This window comes from Schistocerca gregaria, chromosome 4, assembly GCF_023897955.1.
Source record: "Schistocerca gregaria isolate iqSchGreg1 chromosome 4, iqSchGreg1.2, whole genome shotgun sequence".
NCBI classification, from domain to species: domain Eukaryota; kingdom Metazoa; phylum Arthropoda; class Insecta; order Orthoptera; family Acrididae; genus Schistocerca; species Schistocerca gregaria.
Window position 1 is genome coordinate 84,517,765 of NC_064923.1, and position 18,858 is coordinate 84,536,622.

General features: G+C 46.5%; 2 non-coding genes across 2 annotated transcripts; both read right to left on the reverse strand.

Moving 5' to 3' along the window:
* Positions 1-10,571: 10,571 nt before the first annotated feature.
* Positions 10,572-10,646, reverse strand: Trnas-cga (transfer RNA serine (anticodon CGA)). Its single transcript has one exon. It is a non-coding gene; the product is annotated as a tRNA-Ser (tRNA).
* Positions 10,647-10,871: 225 nt separating this feature from the next.
* Positions 10,872-10,946, reverse strand: Trnas-cga (transfer RNA serine (anticodon CGA)). The gene has a single exon. It is a non-coding gene; the product is annotated as a tRNA-Ser (tRNA).
* Positions 10,947-18,858: the final 7,912 nt, after the last annotated feature.

Sequence of the window (18,858 nt, forward strand, 5' to 3'; positions counted from 1 at the left end):
TGCACCGAGGTTCGTCGTTGAGTACACCATCTCAGGCGCTCCTGTCTGTGATGCAGCGTCAAGGGTAACTGCAGCCATTGTCTCCGATCTGACAGTCCATGCTGCTGCAAACGTCGTCGAACTGTTGGTGCAGATGGTTGATGTCTTGCAAACGTCCCCATTGTTGACTCAGGGATCGAGACGTGGCTGCACGATCCGTTACAGCTATGCGGATAAGATGCCTGTCATCTCGACTGCTAGTGATACGAGGCAGTTAGGATCCAGCACGGCGTTCCGTATTATCCTCCTGAACCCACCAATTCCGTATTCTACTAACAGTCATTGGATCTCGACAAAGGCGAGCAGCAATGTCTCGATACGATAAACCCCGATCGCGATAGGCTACAATCCTACCTTTATCAAAGTCTGAAACGTGATGGTACGCATTTCTCCTCCTTACACGCGGCATCACAACAACGTTTTACCAAGCAACGCTGGTCAACTGCTGTTTGTGTGTGAGAAATCGGTTGGTAACTTTCCTCATGTGAGCACGCTGTGGGTGTCGTCACCGGCGCCAACCTTGTGTGAATGCTCTGAAAAGCTAATCATTTGCGTATCACATAACCTTCTTCCTGTCGGTTAAATTTCGCATCTGTAGCACGACATGTTCGTGGTGTAGCAATTTTAATGGCCAGTAGTGTACTTTGTTTACGCGATACTACCACTGTCTGTATATGAGCATATCGCTCTCCGACGAGTCCTGTCGCCTCAATGTATTCCATATACTTATTCAGTTAATCGGTTTTCGGTTTAAGATATCATCATCAGGCCAACTACATACTGTCTTCAAAGAAGCTACAATATTTTTTAACAACATTCGAAAATATGTTACTCATCTAGACTGAGGTGCAAACACAGCAAACTTCATATTTGACAGCGAGGAGGTAGTGCAGTTTAAAAGGTGAAAAGGTGAACAATAAATGTAAATAAAGATAGCAAACATAGAAAAACATTAAAACTAAAATCGAAGAATAGTGCCCTTGTATCAGTTGATGTTCACAATCTCAATGAAATAAAAGTATTACTTGACAAGGTTATTTGAAGAGGTACTACAAATGGAAAATGATACAGAGAGTGATTAAAAGAAATAATTAACAACTAAAGAAACAACGAAAAGTTTATGGAGTACACACGCAATCACAATATAATAAATACATATGAAGAAAGACAGGAAAATGGAGGAACAGGAATGAACAGATAGTGTGAGAAGTAAGGGAAAATTGAGAGGATTATGTGAAGTTTAGAAAAGGGGATGTATTAAGCTGTGTTTAGCCATTTGCGACTAAATCAGCACTGTGCCCTAGATGTTTGTTGATTTCCAGGGATTCCAACACAGTTACCTTTTGACGTTTATTTACTAAATGAAGGACATGAAGCTGCGGCTGGTGGCTGCGCCCATCACTCAGTACGTGCTTAGCAAATGCGGAGTCAGAATCCTGCAACCTCCAGCTGCGTTCATGTTCAGGCACCATAGTCGCTGTGTTTCTGCCTGAGTGACCAACACAAATCTTTTCAAAGTCAACACAAGTAATTTTTTATACCTCAGTATTTGGTGCCTAGTAAATGGATCTTATGTTCGTGACTGAAAATACATTGCGCTGTGGTGTTCTTCACAGAGTAGGAAATCCTATAGTTGCAGTATTTCATTGTTTTTGCTACAGTCTGTCCCAGATATGACACGGTACACCACTTCCTTAGAACAGTGGAAGGGGTAACAGCGGGAAAGTAGAGAAGGGGTATAATATTCAGTTTTTGTTTCCCAGGCAAGATTTGGCCAGTCAGGATAGGATTGCAGCCACTGCTTGAGGCAATAAATTTTATTACGTCTAACTCTACTTTAAAATTTTCTTTGCATATGGAAATATATGTGAAGCGGTGTATCATTAAGTGGAAAGCCACATCTTTGTATGTTAGTGGGTTTCATTTTTTTCTCCAAGTAACCGTCAATAAATTTATTGATAACGTCATTATACTGCCCTAGCTACTTGTGAAGCGAGTTTCCGAGGTCGCTGTCTGTGCTCGAACTGTGAGGAAACCAAGAGCACTATTCTGAATTGGAACGTGACTATACGGATATGTGGTGCTGACTGCAATACAAGCTTACCTGACAAAATATTAGTTATCTCTTTGAAAGAGCACATTGATCACTTCCAAAAGCTGAAGGTTGTGTAGAAGTGGTACCAAGTGGTAATGCGATCCTCCACAGGAAACATACACTGCCTGACAATAAAAGTGAAGCACTTGCGAGGAGGAAACGCAATGAAACTGGTCTATGTCAAAGGATATGCGACATTATTCTGATTATTGCAAAATGAAAGTTAAATTTGCAAAGAACGTGGCAGTATTAGCGCCAACATCAGTATAGCGGTCGACCATCCCATCCCTCTTCGACTTCTTGTAGGCACTGATTCTGCCGGGAATGGCAAAATAAAGCAGTCTTATCCTGTCTTGAGGAAAGTTGGCCTGCAGCTACTGTAGCAAAGACGTCTGAGCTGTACTCACACATGTTCTATCGAGGGCAGATCTAGGGATCTTGCTGACCACGGAAGTACCTTAAAATCAGCTGGCCGTTCATAGAGATACGTGCCACGTTTGGACAACCAATGTCCTGTTCTAAAGAGGCGCCGTGATGCTGTCACATGAGGTTTAACACATGAAGACGCAGGAAGTCCGCCACGTACCATTCTGCTGTCACGCTTCCGTCACTCATTACCAGCCATGAACTGAAATCATAACGATGTCTCCCCACACCATGACGCTGGGAGGAATACCACTGTGCTTTTCCAAGAATGGGTCCTTTGCCCAGAACGTCACCATCTCGCCTACGACGGGCATTCTGGGCAGTGCAGAACTGCAACTCATTGCTGAACACAATGCGACACCGTTCAGCAGAAGTCCTTGCTCCCTCGTGAGGTACCACTGGCAACACAGCCGTTTGTGTAGTTATGTTGGCGACAGCCTACACATGATACCGCAATTCCCTAGTTCGTTTGCTGCTAATCTGCGGGATGACGCAAATTGTTGCACGGCGTCCATTACTTGTTCTAGGAAGGCAGGTGCAAATGTGAACACTTTACAGTCCTCTGTTGATAATGTCCGACGTGTTCAGCGGGAGCACTGACGGTGAATATGCCTGTCCTAGAGTTCCCATGCAGTCTAACAATGGAGTACTCTGACATACCTACGCAGGGTTTGACCAGCTGGCCGAATGGAGACAAAACTGAGGCCACTTTCAAACTCTGACGGATGCTACTAACGCTGCCCCAGACGAGTACACAGCATCTCGGTGTTCTTCACACTCAACATTTGACAATTTGCACGTCCCTCACTTACCCTACTATGACTAATGACAACACCAAACACGAATAAGATTGAAGCACTCAGGTGGCCATTTTACCTGACACTTTACTCATTTTCATACCCAATAATTGTTTGTATGTGTACGACGTTAGAATGACGTCCGTATATATCTTCTGGGTGTCAAGTTGTGTAAGTCATGACAGCGAAGTGGTGTTTAAGTCCCAGTTGAATGTATGGAACCACGGCTAAGAGATGGGTCCGTGTCGAGACGTAAGATAGTGCCACCACGCAACTACTGTGTTTAGACGTGCCAATTACAGAATCATGAACTAAGTTTCTAACGTTTCCTGGTCTAGTGGTGTGTCAAGGAGAACCAACCGAGTTGTCTACAAACAATGTTGCACCATTCGCAAGACGCAGAGAGGAGTGTTGCCACTTGTGAATGGCAGTCGGTTTAAGACCTGTCAGGCACTGTTGCTGAGTACTGTCCGTCTCCACATCTGTTTTCGAGCGAAAAAACGAATTATCAGATCAAGACCTCATATAGTAAATATCTAGAGTTGGGTGACTCGGAAAGGAATACCGCTAACAGAAACTGTATAGGACTAGAGCGGTCTGAAGAGTAGTGATTTGGTTTATGAAAGGATGCCAGGTGTCTGGTACATTAACAGAGCTGTAAGGTGTAGTGTGTGGAAACTGTTATTTACACTGGAGGTGGGCCAGTAATGTTCTCTCGGCTTCTCCCGTAAAGTGGCTTAGGTTCACCCATTCGAGTTACCTTCAGCATGAACTGCGATGTTAACTGCAAACAACTTTCCATTGAAGAAAGCTGCACTCTCTGTGAAAAGTATAAAGCTACTATACATATTGTCTGCCGTCTTAGTAATATTCATGAAGGAACATGAAACGTGGAGTACGAGATAAAAAATGCTCCTCTGAAAATTAGATAAAATCTAGTTCAAAATAACATGAAAAAATTTAAATATTTCAATACCTATGAGCTAAAGGGTGATATTTTCCACCGTGTACAGTACAAACTCTAGGAATTGATCGACGACAGGGAACGGAACAAAAAAGGTATAATGAACGTATGTCAGGAAATTAATGGTTTCCATGCTAGAGGTCATTTATTCACTCACCATTGTGTGCTCTAATATGCACTGTACCAAGTAGCCACAGACACAGTATGTATTGAAAATGGTTTCCATGTGCCTCCAACGCATGCGTGCACGCGTCGTAGCATGTTCTGTATCACACGTTCACAACGGCCAGGCTGCATCCGAACAGTATCGGAGGTAGCATGAGTTCGCTGCTCCATTATCTCCATATATACACTCCTGGAAATGGAAAAAAGAACATATTGACACCGGTGTGTCAGACCCACCATACTTGCTCCGGACACTGCGAGAGGGCTGTACAAGCAATGATCACACGCACGGCACAGCGGACACACCAGGAACCGCGGTGTTGGCCGTCGAATGGCGCTAGCTGCGCAGCATTTGTGCACCGCCGCCGTCAGTGCCAGCCAGTTTGCCGTGGCATACGGAGCTCCATCGCAGTCTTTAACACTGGTAGCATGCCGCGACAGCGTGGACGTGAACCGTATGTGCAGTTGACGGACTTTGAGCGAGGGCGTATAGTAGGCATGCGGGAGGCCGGGTGGACGTACCGCCGAATTGCTCAACACGTGGGGCGTGAGGTCTCCACAGTACATCGATGTTGTCGTCAGTGGTCGGCGGAAGGTGCACGTGCCCGTCGACCTGGGACCGGACCGCAGCGACGCACGGATGCACGCCAAGACCGTAGGATCCTACGCAGTGCCGTAGGGGACCGCACCGACACTTCCCAGCAAATTAGGGACACTGTTGCTCCTGGGGTATCGGCGAGGACCAATCGCAACCGTCTCCTTGAAGCTGGGCTACGGTCCCGCACACCGTTAGACCGTCTTCCGCTCACGCCCCACCATAGCGCAGCCCGCCTCCAGTGGTGTCGCGACAGGCGTGAATGGAGGGACGATTGGAGAAGTGTCGTCTTCAGCGATGAGAGTCGCTTCTGCCTTGGTGCCAATGATGGTCGTATGCGTGTTTGGCGCCGTGCAGGTGAGCGCCACAATCAGGACTGCATACGACCGAGGCACACAGGGCCAACACCCGGCATCATGGTGTGGGGAGCGATCTTGTACACTGGCCGTACACCTCTGGTGATCGTCGAGGGGACACTGAATAGTGCACGGTACATCCAAACCGTCATCGAACCCATCGTTCTACCATTCCTAGACCGGCTAGGGAACTTGCTGTTCCAACAGGACAATGCACGTCCGCATGTATCCCGTGCCATCCAAACTTGCTCTAGAACGTGTAAGTCAACTACCCTGGCCAGCAAGATCTCCGGATCTGTCCCCCATTGAGCATGTTTGGGACTGGATGAAGCGTCGTCTCACGCGGTCTGCACGTCCAGCACGAACGCTGGTCCAACTGAGGCGCCAGGTGGAAATGGCATGGCAAGCCGTTCCACAGGACTACATCCAGCATCCCTACGATCGTCTCCATGGGAGAATAGCAGTCTGCATTGCTGCGAAAGGTGGATATACATTGTACTAGTGCCGACACTGTGCATGCTCTGTTGCCTGTGTCTATGTGCCTGTGGTTCTGTCAGTGTGATCATGTGATGTATCTGACCCCAGGAATGTGTCAATAAAGTTTCCCCTTCCTGGGACAATGAATTCACGGTGTTCTTATTTCAATTTCCAGGAGTGTAGAATGGGCTCTGCGTACACAATGAATTTGAGATGGCCCTGTAACCAGAAGTAGCACGGTTTGAGATCCGGTGAACGAGCAGGCCATGCAACTGGATTCCCTTGTCCGACCCAGCGACCTGGGAAGACACGACTGAGACCGAGAGAGGTTGCGCGGTGGTTAGCACACTGGACTCGCATTCGGGAGGACGACGGTTTAATCCCGCGTCCCGCCATCCTGATTTAGGTTTTTCGTGATTTCCCTAAATCGCTCAGGGCAAATTCCTGGATGGTTCCTTTGAAAGGGCACGGCCGACTTCCTTCCCTTCCCTTCTCTGTCACGACGGGACCGGTAACCTCGCTGTTTAGCCTCCTCCCCCAAACGACCAATACGATTAAGATGCGTCCGGGCGTTAACGGCGAAGTGGACTGGAGCACCATCTTGTAGCAGCCACATAACCCATAACTTCTTCCAGCAGGAGCCAAAGTCACCCACAAGAAACGCCAATGGTTCCGGGGTGTTAGATGACGTGGTAGGAAGACTGGTTCCAACATATGGTCGTCAATTATCCCGGCCCACATATTCCTGCTGCACCGATGCTGATGATTCGCAGTGACTATACCATGAGAGTTCTGCATATTATCCCACACACGACTGTTGTGAAAGCTGAAGGTACCACTCCAAATATGATGGTCTCACCTGTGAACAGAATGGATGACACAAATCGCGGAATCTCAGTGGCATTGTGAAGAACCCAGAGACAAAACTGCCCTCAATGTGGAAAGTATGTCGCTAGTAAGACCCTACACTCGCTGAAAGTGATAAGGGTGGTAACAGTTGCCATGCGGAATATTCCACATGGTCGTCTGTCTAACACTGTGCTGGTGGGCCAAATGCCTGGTGCTGACACGGCGGTCGCCTTCCACAGTGTTAATCACACTTTCCTCCAGGTCTGGTGTCCGAAAATTTCGGGTACGTCCTTCATGATCTCCTGCTTCCTGGAACGACCTTGTCTCAGACAAACAGCGAAATTCTGTTGGAAACATTGAATGCTGTGGTTGTTGTCGGTGAGCATAAGTCTCCTGATATAACCTTGCTGCTCGCCACCCGTTGCCATTTGCCTTTCCGTAAGTAAACACCATGCTGGCAAGTCTCGAATCGAATACGGAACCATTGTGTACGGTGCTGTATCACATCCATTTCAAGGCGAGTCAGCAAGAAAAGTGAATACACGATTACCAATTGCTGTGTCAGGAGAGGGTGCTACGGCATGACGTAGGGGGAACAGTATCACACTCAAGGAGAAAACCATGCATACTGGAACTGTGACTGCATGGTGCAGCGGGTATTAGACAGTCTCTGTAACAAAGTGGAAAGCACGCATTTCCAGACATAAGTCTATTAGACCTTTTTTGTTCCATATGTTATCACCGACAAATCCCTAGAGTTTGTACACGGTGGAAAAAATCACCTTGTATATTTCATGAATCATGGCACAACAGAAAACCCACTGATGATGCAAACTATGTCCGAACTGAGCTCATGTGGGAAGTTACTCATCTCTTTAAAAGAGCAGACTGGTGACTTTGGAGTGCCGTAAATGTGCCTAACTGGTACCACGTGGCCATGGATCATCCATGGCAGTGAAGCGAATTGTCTGTCCAGTCACTTGTAAGGAATCAGTAGAGTGAGGTGGGTCGACATGCAGAGGTGACAGAATGGCAGAAATGGGTTACTGTGTTTCGAGGCAAACTACACCACCATGCGAATTAAGTTGTCCAATTTACTGGTGTGTCCGTGCGAACTACACTATGTGTTGGCAACGAATTGTGTACCACTGGCAGTCATGCGACATGGCGTTAAAAAAGCAGATGTAAAGAGATACTAACCAACAGGGAGCGGAGACGACTGTCACACCTTGACAATCAGAATTACGGTAGTTTCTGGTCAAACAGTGCGAAGGGGATTACAAGCAACATACATTTAAACTCTGGTAGCTGTCGAAATGGTACTACTCTCAGTAGGAAGTCGTGGTATCACTTATCAGTACCACCTTACCAGCATATCACAGTTGGTAACAGATACCAAGTTTTCGTCCAATGCCTATAGCGGTCGTGCGGGACCTGGCGGACCCAATGGAGCACACCCGCTGAGCACACCTCCAGCAGCTCTGTATTTCGAGGGCCCTCTTCCGCCGCAATACAGTACGGTCGGCGGCACACTTGTGACACCTTCATTTGTGCTTCTTCCTTGTGACACTGACAGCCAGACTAACTTTCTTACTGCATCATTTGCAATGGGTCTTCGCACGGTTGGAGACGTATATCTTCTGTTTGCTGTGTTGTTACAAAACAGACGTCGTCACTGTGCCTAACAACACAGCAACTGGGTAGTAACTGAAACTTCCTGCCAGATTAAAACTGTGTGCCCGACCGAGACTCGAACTCAGGACCTTTGCCTTTCGCGGGCAAGTGCTCTACCATCTGAGCTACCGAAAGCACGGCTCACGCCCGGTCCTCACAGCTTTATTTTTGCCAGTATCTCGTCTCCTACCTTCCAAACTTTACAGAAGCTCTCCTGAGAACCTTGCAGAACCAGCACTCCTGAAAGAAAGGATACTGCCTGGGGGATGGCTTAGCCACAGCCTGGGGGATGTTTCCAGAATGTGATTTTCACTCTGCAGCGGAGTGTGCGCTGATATGAAACTTCCTGGAAGATTAAAACTGTGTGCCCGACCGAGACTCGAACTCGGGACCTTTGCCTTTCGCGGGCAATGTTTGGAAGGTAGGAGACGAGATACTGGCAGAAGTAAAGCTGTGAGGACCGGGCGTGAGTCGTGCTTTCGGTAGCTCAGATGGTAGAGCACTTGCCCGCTAAAGGCAAAGGTCCCGAGTTCGAGTCTCGGTCGGGCACACAGTTTTAATCTGCCATGAAGTTTCGTATCAGCGCACACTCCGCTGCAGAGTGAAAATCTAATTCTGTGTAGTAATTGACTGAAGGCTGGAGCCGTTAAACACACAGTGTGTGGAGGATGGAATATCTGGCCAGAAGTGGTTTAATGATATTATGATGGTGTTTTTCACAGCTTGTTTCAGTTATACTATGCAGGTTACCGTAAGTATGACGCAAGATGGCTGCTGCAACATTCTCAGTGATTATGTGTTGCTTTTTTATCTGCATATCTGTGAAAAGTGAATTAACTCTGGGTTTGCCCAGCGAAGTGTGTTGGGACCCTCGCTGTTTCAGGCGGTTTTCAGATGATGCAGTTGTCTATCTAAAAGAAGCTGCACAAATATCCAGCCGGACATTGATAAGATTTCAACTAGGAACATATAATGGCAACTTGGTATAAATATTCAGAAATTTTGCAATTCACAAAACGAAAAGACGTAGTATCCTTATGACTATAATATCGATGAGTCACTGTTGGAATCGGCCAACTAGTACAAATACCTGGATGTAACGTTTCTTCGCCGAACAAGCTCAAGGCAATTAAGGATTCTTCATCTCCATGGCGGTCCTCCTTACGGGCCTCTCGTAAGGCCTCTGTTGTCCTCTGACGGCTCCGGGTTGGCTATACTTTTTTGACTTACGGTTATCTCCTCTTTCGTGAAGAGCTCTTGTGGATCGATGTTGACTGTGGCTCACATCTTATTGGACTGCCCCAACTTAGCCACCCTACGACGGACTTTTAGTTTTCCAGAATCGCTACCCCTGGTAGTGTACTGGCTGACGAAGCCTCTGCGGCGCATCTCGTTTTACTTTTTATAAGTGATGGGGGTTTTTGTCGCTTTATTTAAGGCCTTATTGGTGCTTGGAGGGAATGGCAGGCGTTCGTGCTCCCCCCTTCACCCCGACTGGATTGGCTTCAACTGGGCTTGGTGGTTCAACCCGGCTCTCTATCTTCCCACTCCTTTCCTCATGAGGTCTGTTATGTCCTGAAAATCTCTCGCCTCATGCCCTGTCACTCGTCACTTTCTTCCCCTCACCTCGTCTTCTGTCCTTTTCCTTCCTTTCCTGTCAGTAGTTTATCATTTTATGGATGTCGTAATTCCCTCTTTTAATAGAGAATGTTCTACTGAACAGTTTGAGATAGGAAACTTTGGTTGGAGAAGCCAGCTTAAGAAAAATGGAAGTAAAATTGTCCAATGGTTCCTCTATCATTACCGTTTTGCAGCTTATTTGGAACTAACATGCGTTCTAGTTTACACATACTGTACTGTATATTTACATGTACATTCTTTATTTCCAGCTCACTTCAGTGTGGATATCCGCAACCATCTCAGTGCTACAATTCCTGATTCCTGGATTGGAATGGGAGGTCCTATTCCATGGCCTGATCTGAATCCCCTTGTTTATTAGCTTTGGGGTATCTAAAGTCATTTGTGGGTGAGATCCTAGTAGATACAGAGGTGGAACTAGTAGACAGAATTGTAGCTGCCTGTGATGTGATTCTAAACACACCAGGGATGAAACTTCCTGGCAGATTAAAACTGTGTGCCCGACCGAGACTCGAACTCGGGACCTTTGCCTTTCGCGGGCAAGTGCTCTACCAACTGAGCTACCGAAGCACGACTCACGCCCGGTACTCACAGCTTTACTTCTGCCAGTATCCGTCTCCTACCTTCCAAACTTTACAGAAGCTCTCCTGCGAACCTTGCAGAACTAGCACTCCTGAAAGAAAGGATATTGCGGAGACATGGCTTAGCCACAGCCTGCGGGATGTTTCCAGAATGAGATTTTCACTCTGCAGCGGAGTGTGCGCTGATATGAAACTTCCTGGCAGATTAAAACTGTGTGCCCGACCGAGACTCGAACTCGGGACCTTTGCCTTTCGCGGGCAAGTGCTCTACCAACTGAGCTACCGAAGCACGACTCACGCCCGGTACTCACAGCTTTACTTCTGCCAGTATCCGTCTCCTACCTTCCAAACTTTACAGAAGCTCTCCTGCGAACCTTGCAGAACTAGCACTCCTGAAAGAAAGGATATTGCGGAGACATCAGCGCACACTCCGCTGCAGAGTGAAAATCTCATTCTGGAAACATCCCGCAGGCTGTGGCTAAGCCATGCGTCAGAATCTTGTTCGCTGATGCTATGCTACCATTGAAGTTGATGGCCATCAGTTTCAGCACATATTGTAAGATACAGTACAAATGCTACGTTCATTGTGTCAACGATGGACGTAGCAGTTAACTGTAACCAATGTAAATAAAAAAAGGGCACAGTAATGTGTTTTTATTCTTTTTATCTCTTCAATATCGCTTTTCTGACAGCAGGTTCCCTGTTGTTTGACGGGGTATCCTCTATGTCCTTTTAAGCCTTTGCACGCTCTTTCTAAAACACCATGTATACATAAAAGATTTGGCGGAGTGAGTGAGCAGAAATTTGGGGTTGTTTGGTGATGATGGTGTGGTATGCGGGAAGGCGTCGTTGTTGAGTGACTGTAGGACGAAACAAGATGACTTGGACAAAATTTCTTGTTGGTGTTATCGATGGCAGCTCTCTCTCTAAGTGTATAAAAATGTAAGTTAATGCAGACCAGTAGGAAAAACGATCCGTAATGTTCGAATACACAGTTAGTATTGTGTTTCTTATGAGATCATGTCGATTAAATATGTAGGCATTTCGTTGAAAAGCTATATGAAATGGAACGAGCACGTAAGGATGCAAGTAGGGAAGGCGAATAGTCGACTTCGCTTTTTCGAGAGAATTTTGGGAAAGTGTAGTTCATCTCTAAAGGAGACCGAGTGTAGAACACTAATGGGAGACATTTTTGAGTGCTGTTCTACGGTTTTGGATCTCTGTCATATCAGATTAAAGGAAAACTTCGAAGCAGTTCAGAGGCGTATTTGTCACGTGTAAGATCGACTACTACGTTAGCTTCGTGGGAGTCAGTGGAGGGGAGACGGTGCTCTTTTCGTGGAACATTATTGAGAAAATTCAGAGAATCGGCATTTAAAACTGACTGTAGAACGATCCCCCTCCCGCCAACGTACATTCTGTGTAGGCACGATGAACATAAGGTAAGAGAAATTATTGCTCATATTGAGGCATATAAACAGTCGTTTTTCTGTCGCTGTGTTTCTGAGTGGATCGGGAAAGGTACCCTCCACTGAGCATCATATGTTGGCTTGCGGGGTATGTGGGTTGATGGAGATGTAGAAAGGGAGCAGAGACAACACTGGCTGAAAACGGGTAAGTTTCACTAAGATGCTTTCACAATGGGCACATAGCTATCGCCAGGCGACTGGGAAAGAATGCTTCGGAAATGGCGAAGCTGGTAGGCGTTCCGGGTATCTTGAGCATCTGTCGGAAGCAGTTGAAGAGGGGTGAAAGGACGATTACGCGAGAAGGTGTTCTATTTCCACGCCTCATCACAGGAAGCGTTCTGATGACAGAGTAGAATCCTGATGCACACGAAAGTGTTTTGGAGCAGATCGTTCCGTACAAATTGTTGGATACGGGGTTCTGATGCACATGACTCCACAATGCTCGATGCTGATCCAAAGCCCAAAGATTCGTCAATTACAATTGCAGTAGCCACGTGCTCATGGACAATGGACCGTGGATCAACGGATACGTGTCTACCAGTCTGACGACTCACGTTTCTTGTTACGCCGAGTCAAAGTTCGTGTGTGGATCCAACATCATGCAAACAAAAGTGTGCTCTAAAGAAGCATCACTCCACTGACTCAGACCGGTGGTAGTGTTATTATGGTTTATAGTTCGGGGGACACTCACCTGGGCATCTTTGGGAACTGTTGTAGTAGGCAAATACAAGTGGGTATAAAAGCAAAAACCGTATAACAGTACGCGGGAGGTGGGGGGGGGGAGCTTGTGTTGCACGCATTTCAGCTGCTAGGCGTGTATAGCTCAACCCATCGCCAGTACAGTGCCGCCTGTGTTGTCGACCTGGCATGTTCTGTTCATCTGCATTGATTGTTTTTGCCAACGCTCTTTTCTTCTTGTTTCGTTTCTTATGATGACAAGTTTAAGTGAACAACGTGCAGCTGTGAAAATTTGTTTTCTACTAGGTAACAATACTGCTGAAACTATTTTAATGATGAAAACAGCTTACCAAGATGACGCTATAGGAAAAGCTCAAGGGTACGAGCGGTTTGCTCGATTTAAAAATGGCGACATGTCGATTGATGACAAACCTCGTTCTGGACATCCATCAACTGCCCGAATCGAAGAAAATACTGAAAAATTCGACAGCTTGTGTTCACAGACCGAAAGCAGACAATTGATAAACTGTCAGAGATTAGTGGGTTATCTTGAAGCTCGATTCAGCGAATTTTAATTGAAGAATTGGGAATGAAAAGGGTTGCTGCACATTTTGTTTCTCGGATTATGAGTGACAATCATAAGGAACATAGAGTTGAAATATGTCGTGCTTCGAAACAACAGCTTGAAACTGATCCAGATTTTCTATTAAAGGTGATTAGTCATGGTGCCATGGTTACGATCTATAAACAAAGCAAGAATCAAGCCAGTGGAGGACGTCATTGTCATCCCTTCCAAAATGATGTCATCATGTCAAATTAAACATCAAAACATTGCTGATTTGCTTTTTTGCAGTTCATTCAGATTTTGTTCCCCCAGGTCAGTCAATCAAACCTTTTATTTGGAAGTTTCATGAAGACTGAACAACAGTGTTTGTCAAAAACGACATGATTTGTGGCAGACAGGAGACTGGTTCTTCTTACGCGATAACGCACCTGCATACCCCGTGTCTGTTAGAGAGGTTTTGGTCAAAAGTGACTTGTTTCCTCTGCTCTACGCACCTTACCCTCTGACCTGGCTTTGTGAAAAATTTTTCTTATTTCAACGTACGAAAAGGGGCATTAGAGGACACTGATTTTACAACACTGAAGAAGTGGAGAAAAAAAAGAGGGAGGAGCTGTCAGCCATTTCTGGACATGACTACAAAAATGTTTCGTACAGTGGAAGCCCCTGTGGGACAAATGTGTTAGTTGTAATGGAGAGTATTTTTAAGGGTATAAGGCTCTTTTCGAAACAGTTTGAAAATACATAGCTTTTGAAAAATAATTCCGTTTTTTCTCGGGTACCCCCCACTCATACACCATAACACCTGTACTACCTGAGCACTGTTACAAACCTTTTGCAACCGTTCATGCTTCGTGACTTCCTGACGTCGATGCCATTTTCAACAGGTTAATATCTGCTACATGATTTGCGGAAGATGATAACGAATTCACTTTGATGTTGTGGCCACAAAATTCGCCTGATCTGAACCCGATGAAATGTGTCTTGGACAGGGCAAGTTGCGCGTCCATAAACCACGGGCGTGTAATGTACAGGAATTCCGTCGCATGTACTTGGACATCTGGTGCCAGATATCTCCAGAAACCTACCGAGGGCTTCTCTAATCCATGCCACTCTGAATTCCTGAAGACAGGCCAACAAGATATTACATAGGAGGTCAGAATGATTTGCCTGGTCAGTGAATAAACCATATGAGAGTTTGTTGTTGTTGTGGTCTTCAGTACAGAGTCTGGTTCGATGCAGCTGTGGTGTGCATACTGTAAGACCTTCGGTACACACACCATCAGATTATTTGACTAGTCGCTCTAACGAAGTAGGCAAGTGTCAGCAATATGTTTTGTGGTCTGATCGTGGCGTGTTTATCTTCTGCCGTTAGGTCAGACGATAGAAATGCCACTTGCACCCTTAGAGTAGCAGATTTACGGTGACCAACATTAAACAGAAGTTGATTAATTTTCACACACATTTATTAAAATAAAAAAAAGCATAGACATTAGGTAAGTTTATTCTGGATGCTGTTTACAATTGACAATCTGAAGTTTCTTTGGTCTTGGTACGTTAATCTTATTCTCACATATCTCTGATACTTGACAAAGTGTCTATTCATTTATCTTCATGGCTATGCACAGGAATATGATAATCTTATTAGGCACAGACTGAAACTTGACTATAGACCAGTACCGACTAATGCAGACTTGTACAGACTGATACAGACAAATGCAGACTGACTAATCATAGGTCTGTACACTCATTATAATACCTCATGCATCTAGGTATCACTGCACGAGTGTGATCCGCGAGGAGAAAAGGTTCTATGTTAGCAGAAATCTCATTGGCTGTGTAACATATTAATACGTGGATCGGCGGAAGCAGAATTTGGTCCGTCTCTATGGCAGCGCCATCTCATGGTGCAGAGACGGATGAGCGCTGCGACTGCGCTGTTGTGCTTAGCGGGGCGCGCTGTAGTGGGAAAGTTGTGTTCACGCTGACTACACGGAACTGTGTACACAACAGCAGCTCTCCATGCTACTCTATCCTGAGCAAGCTCCTTCATCTCCCCATACCTACTGCAACCCACATCCTTCTGAATATGTTTAATGTATTCATCTCTTGGTCTCCCTCTACGATTTTTACCCTCCACCTTGCCCTCCAATACTAATTTAGTGATCCCTTGATGCCTCAGAGCATGTCTTACCAAGCGATCCCTTCTTCTAGTCAAGTTGTGCCACAGATTTTCCTTCTCCCCAATTCTGTTCAATACCTCCTCATTAGTTATACGACATAACCATCTACTCTTCATAATTCTTCTGTAGCACCACATTTTGGAAGCTTCCTTTCTCTTTTCGTCTAAACTATTTATCATCCACTTTTCACTTCCATACATGGCTACACTCCATACAAATACTTTCAGAAAAGACTTCCTAACACTTAAATCTATACTCGATGTTAACAAATTTCGCTTCTTCAGGAACGCTTTCCTTACCATTGCCAGTCTACATTTTATATCGTCTCTACCTCGACCCTCATCAGTTATTTTGATCCCCAAATAGCAAAACTCATTTACTACTTTAAGCATCTCATTTCCTAATCTAATTCAAACTGCATCACCCAAAGTAATTCGACTACATTCCATTATCCTCGTTTTGCTTTTGTTGATGTTCATCTCATATCCTCCTTTCAAGACACTGTCCATTCCGTTCAGCTGCTCTTCCAGGTCCTGTGCTGTCTCTGAGAGTAAACATATAGAAAAAGTACCCAGCCAGGTTAGACGCCTCTCATGCCAGGTCCGCTGACCCAGCTTGCAGCGCAGGGGCTAACGCCGCTGACCCGGACTGGCTGTCAGCGTCACAGCCCCTGGCAGGTGCGCGGTCGTTCAATGGCTGTGCTGATTTGCGGCCAGTCCCTCCCCACACAACAGAGGACGCCGCCCGCCTCGCCACTAATGACTGTGAGATCAGTCCCCACTGGCGCCACCGCAGCTCTACACAGTCAAAGCTAGTTTTTGAAATGACGGAAAATACTCCAGCGTGCCACAGGGCTCAATTCGTAGACCGCTGATGTATCGACTACGGCACGTGCACAGCTTTTGCTGTGCTCTGCCGATGATGGAGCACTATCACGCCCTTTTATCGCTATAAGAGAAACGGGTAACAGAGAACAGGTACGAGAGCCAAGAGGAAATAATAAGAGTGGGCAACGAAGAACGAAGTGCTCACAAGGGAACCTCCCCATCGCACCCCCCTCAGATTCAGTTATAATTTGGGACAGTGGATAGGCCTTGAAAAACTGAACACAGATCAATCGAGAAAACAGGAAGAAATTGTGTGGAACTATGAAAAAAATTAGCAAAATATACAAACTGAGTAGTCCATGCGAAAGATAGGCAACATAAAAGATAGCAGGAGGTCAGGAGCGCCGTGGTCCAGTGGTGCCGGCCGGTGTGGCCGTGCGTTTCTAGGCGCTTCAGTCTGGAACAGCGTGACCGCTACGGTCGCAGGTTCGAATCCTGCCTCGGGCATGGATGTGTGTGATGTCCTTAGGTTAGTTAGGTTTAAGTAGTTCTAAGTTCTAGGGGACTGATGACCACAGATGTTAAGGCTCATAGTGCTCCGAGCCATCTGAACCATTTTCGGTATTCTCGCTTCGCGCGTCGGTCGACTAGGTCGTGCTCTTAGTTCCGCCTCTACCGTAGCGCAGCGTGTTTTCCTCCTGTCAGTTTAGTGCCGTGTTGGTCTCCGTGCGCGTCGCATCGCTGGTTGTCGGCTGGTGTTTGGTGTTCGTGCGGCCCTTCCTGTCGCGGCGTCGTCTCTCGCCGTGATGTCCACCATGGTTCCCACGAAAGTTCCGCGTACAGGTACAGTCAGTTTTACCTTTGACAAATCCACGCGTCACGTCCAGCCCGGTTCTTTGGAGATACATGACTGGTTAGTCGATACAGTTAAGGTCACTACTGATCAGGTGCATACCGCATATTTCGACAGCGAATTATATGTGTTTTTTGTTAAGTTTCTTGACCCGCTCCAGGTTGATAGGCTACTTTCTCGTCATGGTTCTCAGGTACCCTTTACGCACCGTGATGGTTCCACTAGTATGGTTCTCTTGGCAAATGCAGAAGTGGTATATACGAATGTTCGGGTATTTAACCTTCCGCCCGAGGTTGACGACTCTTTTCTGAAGTCCGTTTTGCTTCCTTATGGGGACGTACGCCATATTCGAAAGGAACGCTGGTCTGCTCAGCACCGCTTACAGGTATATAGTGGTATTCGGTCGGTGGAAATGGTGGTCAAAAAACCTATTCCTTCTCACCTACAGGTATGTGGTTATAGGGTCCATATCACGTACAGTGGCCAGGAAGGAACATGTTATTATTGTAATGAAACTGGTCATTTCCGTATTAATTGTCCGCGGCGTGTGGTGGTATTAAAACCTACATACGAACAGCGTAAAAAATTGACTTTAGCTGATCTTCTCCCGCAAGGATCTCGGACTGAATCGCTCACTGTTACTGAGGGACGCAGTGCTCCGTTACCCGACAACGGCCGTGATTTTCCCCCGTTGTCCTTGAGTAGGGATGTTGCTGCCCATAATTCCGATGTTCCCGCGCTGATTTCTCACAACAAGCGTCGGCGAACACAGGATGATGCGGCTGATGAATCTTCCTTATTGGCTCGCCCTTCCGATGGGCCTCCGGTAAAGGACTCTCTTTCTCAGTCGGAAATCGTGGATGAGGAAGCCACAGGTGCTATCACGCCTTTGCAGAAGCTCCCTGACACCTTATCTGACGTTGTTCCTGCTACCGCGGCAGCCTCTTCGGAGACGCCCGTGACGGAACCTGCTTCTGGTTGCCACGTGTCTTCTCCGGTGCTCTCTGACACTTCTCCTATTGACTCTGTTTCGCATCCCCCTTCTGGAATTTCTGTCGCCCCCTCTGGGTCACAGCCTCCTCCCATCAAACAACTGATTGATTCTCCAGAGCCAGTGGATCCCGTTGTTATTCACCAACTGTCCCACCGTGAACCCATGTCTGCGGACGAGTGGGATGTAGAGGCCTCTCTCTCGCAATCTGACACGGAATGTCTACATGATGCTCCTACGCAGCCGAACGCTGCAGCGTCGGCACCGCGGAGCCGCAGTCGAATCCGTAAACAGCCACGGAGAGCCGCGTCACGGCCGAAGAAAAAGCAGTGGGAAGATGAGGGTTCTGTTTCGTAGTTTTTCTCTCTGTGGTTCAGCGCTTGTTTCTGGTATGATTACTTGTATGCTGCTCCGTCAGCTGACGGCTCTCTACCGATCTTTGTTTTTCTTTGTAGGTTGAAGTTCCATGCAAGCATATACATTTCTTACTCTGAATATTAACAGAATATGTTCTGAGCTTCGGCTCGCCGCTTTGCGACAGTTTATCTATCAGTCTGGGGCAGATGTTGTTTTTTTTACAGGAAGTCCTATTCGACCAGTTTTCCATTCCTGGGTTCTCGACGTTTTTTAATGTCGCTT